Genomic DNA, 5,075 nt, shown 5'->3' with positions numbered 1-5,075 from the left:
ATGCCAACCTAACCCTAATAGCATAGTTGCTACTTGTTTCCAGACTGCCGCTCTCCTGTACTTTTTGCTTTAACCCATAAATTCTTTGCTGCTTTTTCTTGCTATTTGGTCTCTTGACTGAATTCTTCCTTTCAGAAACACAAGAAACAAGAATTGGGGAAACACAGTACGTTCAACTGGTAACAGATTATATGTTTATTTGTGATGAGTTGTAAATTTCTTTTAAATTTCCAATTTTGCCATTTTTTTAACTGGTGTTTATCTTTTTTATTTTTATTTTGAAACGACACAAAAATTTTTATTTTTATATTATCAGGTTCACTTTTTTTATGTTTTTATTTTGAGTTTGAGTAGCAGTCAATGTTGAAAAAAGAATTGCCAGTAGTTTCTTTAGTAATTTACGGTTGTGTGACTTAGATTTTCATATTTCATATGTTAGGAATTTCCTGGTATATTATGGTTAAACATGGATCTATGTTTTTCAATAAGGTATATATACCACCTATTGTATAATTGGTCTTTTTCCATTTGAATGAACTTTTTTGTAGATGACTATATTTTTCAAAAATAGTTGCCTGATTTTCTGAAGATGAGACCTGCAATATGGCTTCCTCTTGGCTTTCTAGCTCAGGAAATGTGCCTTTGGAACCTTGAGTCACAATGCAGCCAGTCCAGCCGCTCTGTCATCACCTTGGGACAAACCATGTGGAGACATCACATAAAAAGATAGAGAGAGATGCCTATGGAGCTCCAGCTCTTTCATCATCAAGTTCTCAGTCCAGGTACCAGACATATGAGGGAAGAAGCTTTTGAGATGACCCCAGGGCGAACCAGGGTCAAAATTCCACAGCTAAGATGCTCACAAATTCCTAACCCATAGAAATCATGAGTGATTATGAATGATTGTTTTAAGCTACTGTATTCTGGGGTGATTTGCCACACAGCAATAGGAACCAGCTTTTTCTTGTGGTTTACATGTTTTTTAAGAAATTAACTCTTCTAGTGCTGTCACCAGAAATATTCCAAATTTAAAACTTCTGTGTACCTAATTGTACTGTATAATAACCAAGAGCAAATAGTAATGGTAACACAAGGCATCTTTCTTTTGTTCCTGCCTCCAGATGACATGCTTTCAGGGTTTCCCTATTAAGCGAAATGATGTCTTTGGAGCAAAAGAAATAGTTTGAATGTTACTGAAGTGACTGTATGTACCTAGTTTTCAAATGAATGTCCCATTCTAAAACTAGGACTATCACTGAACTTCTGGTACTTTTCACTTTGAATGCCTAGGATATATACTCTGCTGACCAAATCCAGTGGCAGGACCCATATTCAGATTTTCCTAATTGTGATTCATAGATGTTGGCTCTACTCAGTGCTATAGGATACTGGAATATTTGTGCATTTTTTAAAATTGCAGACTATTTCCTATTCAAATATTACTACATGTAGAAAAGAAGTCTTTGTCCCTGTTAAGGGTATACACTCCCAAGGTGCTCTTAAAGAGAGGTATTAAATTCTACCTTCAACTGGTGACTCTTAAAGAGTACTATGTGATATTTTAATGCTATCATAACTGAAGAAATCAATTTCTCCTTTCCTCTTTTCCTTACACTTAATATGTTTGAGAAGCACTGCATTTGTTAAGAGTATTGAATGAATGACATATTGAAAATATTTAAAATTCGTAAGCATTCTATTTACAGCAAATGTGAGAATAGTGTTTTTATATTTCAAGAAGTTTTCTGTGCCATGCTGCAGGGAAAAAAAGTAAAACAAAAATGATTATTTATGAAATTCCACATAGAATATACTGGTGTTACTTTAGGGAATCATCTATTTTTAACTCCAGATTTCAGCAATTTATAGAGATGACAAAGAAGATGAAGGAAAGCTTTAGATGCAAATAGCTACATATGTTTAATGAGGACATTAGTCCCGCTGTGAGGTACCATGAGGATTTCACACAATCTGCCTTCAGGTAAGACTATTAAAATCATATATGGTCAATAATTTCTACATTTTTTTCTTAAAATGTTTATGGAATCAAGGTTTCCTAGTCCCTTTAGGAGTGAGTACTAATTATTCACAGTCTTTGCTTTCAGCCATTAAAAAAAATGCAAGATGTATCCTTTTTCATTGCAGAACAAATTTATTCACCTAAATAACCATCAGTAAATACCAACTATCTACAATAACCCCATATTACTTTGTTTATTTAGTGATGGCCATTGTCTCCTTTTCCCTTGTGCTAAACTCAACACTGTCTGTCTCATGTAGTCTGCCCTCACTTATTTGCATTAAGTAATTTGTGTTAAGTAATGTTCAGTGAATGCCTATTTGTACCAGGAACTGTTTAACTTTGGAAATATAGTGGTAACTAAAAAAGACAAGGTCCGTACTCTCACAATAAATATTTTCAAAGTGAAAGAGTGAATAAACGATTGTCATCATTGCTGTTCTGTTGAAGTCAGATATCACTCTTTTTTCATATTTGCACCCTCTTCCTAAGATCGTCTCTGGTGTTAAATAAGCACAAATTTGTCTGATGATGATGATAGGAAAGTGCCCAAACAGAAATATTTAGGAGGCAGAACCAGTATATAGATTTAAACCAGTTTCATTCTGCAAATTGCATGGAAAAAGAAGATAGCCAGAGTTGTATAGAGGAGAGTGAAAGAGGGGAAAAGATTGCAAGACTCAGCCTGTGGATGGGCGTATGGCGGAGGCGAGTGGAGAAGCAGAGGTAAAGAGAGAGGAGCTAAAGAAAGTGAGAATTGGCCCTGAAAGCAGAAAATTTTTCAGAAGGGTAGAGAGACAAAATAATGTGGCATCTTTGAAGTTAAATGGTTAGTACATTTCAGGCACTGAACCTTTGTCTACAGAGGCAGGTGGAGAAAGCAGGGCCAGGGGCAGGAAGCCAGAGAAGATGTCTTCAGATCTCACCTGACGTCACTTCACTCTGAGAGCCCATTTTTTTTTATAGCTTCACTTGTGTAAGATTTGTCTTCCCAACAGTTTGTAAGTACTGTAAGGGCAGAGACATCATTTTAATTTTACTCAAATCCTTTATAAGCTCTGATCCATAGATGTTGAAAAGTAGGATGTGCTTGAAAACATGCTAACTTAATCTCTACCATTAGTCACATGGCTTCATTGTCTCTGTCTTTCCTGACTTTTCTTATTTCATGGATTTTTCTTTTCTGTCCCCAGGATAACTTTATGTTCTAAATATGCTGTTCATTTTTTCCATCTTCTGTTTTCTTTTTTTGTGCCTTTGAAAATTTCATGAAAATTAGTAGTCAGGGTGGGTCACTCAAGCTGGATGTACATTTAAAAAATAAGATAAGGAGTGAATAAGCTTAATTGGAGTCACTGCTATATACAGAATAGATTAAAAGTATATTTTTTCAGCAGTGTGAAGCTGGCTATACTTACTAATTCATCAAACTTTGACGACCAAGACAGTATGCTTTGATGACCTTGCATTTAAATGTCCATTTAAATGTACTCAAAAACATCTGGCAGGGTCATACCTCCTCTATGGCCACGTAAATTAGTTTTCCATGCATTTCTCCATTACTGCAACTAAAATCATCCTGGCATTTACAATCAATTCATTCTTCTGATATTATAATTTTTACTGTATTTGCCTCAACTATAATATTTGACTTCTGCCTTGTTATTAAAAGTCTTGTTTGCAGTTCGATGATTCACCAACCAGATGAGTTTCTTTGTTTTCTTTGCCTGTGTTCCTGTCTTGGTACTTTGCACAGTATCTCTGAGTCCTCTAGAACTGGGGTTCAAAACACTATGGGAAATTATATAAGCCCTGTCTGGACTCTGCTTTCCCTGTAGAACAAAAGTCTCAAGATGCTGAAGGAGAGGCAGCAGAACCAGTCATCCTAACAGCATTTGTAAAGACCCGATCCTGGCAAGGGGCAGGAAACTCCTGGGTCCAAGCCATTCGAGATGCCCTACTGGTTGGAATGGGAGGATCTCTGAGGGATAAGATCACTCCAAAGATTCAAGAACATAACATCTGATTAAGACTGAGACTGAACCAGAACAAAAGAGAATGTTGCCCTTCTCTACACCTCACCAACAGGTGTTGAGTGACATTTAACAGTAGTCCGCTGCTGGAGGTGGATCTGGAGCACGGAAAGAGAGCATCTGTGTGCTCAAGGTGCAAAAAAGAAATCATAAAATTGAGAGTGGAGCACACATTGAAGAAAACTCTCTGACCAACTGGTTAGTCTGGCTAAACAGAATGTAATAGCAGAGGACTTTGAAGCCTATTATGTGCTGAGGGTAACAAGAGTGACACCCCAAACCCAGAACACCATCTGAGTTGATTGACTTAAACTTACCCCACAATAAAAGCCTAGTAAAAAAGAAAGGTGCCCATTTTCTGGCATGAATATTATTTACTTTAGTCTCTATTTGCTCCACACAAGTTGTCTGACTTTCAACTGAAACTTACATGAAGCACAAAAATAACAAGTAGAATAGTATATTGCAAAAGAATCATCAAACCCCCAAACCAGACTGGTATGTTCCAGATACTGCAACATCTGGACAGGGAACTTAAGATAATTATGGTTAATGTGTTAAAACTTCTATTTGAAGAGGTAGGCATCATGCATGAACAAACAGAGAATTCCAGCAGAGATGTTTTAAGGAGGTTGAGTGAGAACATGTCAAAATCAGTATTTCAAGAAATGATGGCTGAAACTTTCCAAATTAAATGAAAGAAAACAAATCAAAGATCCAAGAGGCTGATGGAAAACCAAACAGGATTAGTACTGTGAAGGGTGAAATAAAAATGGAGTCACTTATATCAAGGGGTTTTAAAATGGAGCCAGAAGGCCATTAAGGAAATGAGCCTTATGCATGTTCTCACTGGTGGAACCAAAAACTTTTGAACTGGGCCAAACCTCCAATATTCCAAGTACTCAGCCGAGCACTTTCAACTTGCTACAGTAACAGACTTTGCTTAGAGATAGCCTTAGCAACTAAGTATATGGACTCAGGATTATTTTCTAGTCTCCAGTACCAATTAAAATTCTGTGTAA

General features: G+C 36.5%; 1 long non-coding RNA gene across 1 annotated transcript; it reads left to right on the top strand.

The window, feature by feature from the left end:
* The first annotated feature begins 660 nt into the window (after positions 1-660).
* On the top strand, positions 661-4,608 carry LOC140849581 (uncharacterized). Its single transcript, XR_012131640.1, has 3 exons — positions 661-782; positions 1,853-1,981; positions 3,859-4,608. It is a non-coding gene; the product is annotated as an uncharacterized lncRNA (long non-coding RNA).
* The last annotated feature ends 467 nt before the right edge of the window (positions 4,609-5,075 follow it).

This window comes from Manis javanica, chromosome 1 (genome assembly GCF_040802235.1).
Source record: "Manis javanica isolate MJ-LG chromosome 1, MJ_LKY, whole genome shotgun sequence".
In the NCBI taxonomy this organism is placed as follows: Eukaryota; Metazoa; Chordata; class Mammalia; order Pholidota; family Manidae; genus Manis; species Manis javanica.
This window is presented reverse-complemented; position numbering and strand designations above follow the sequence as displayed.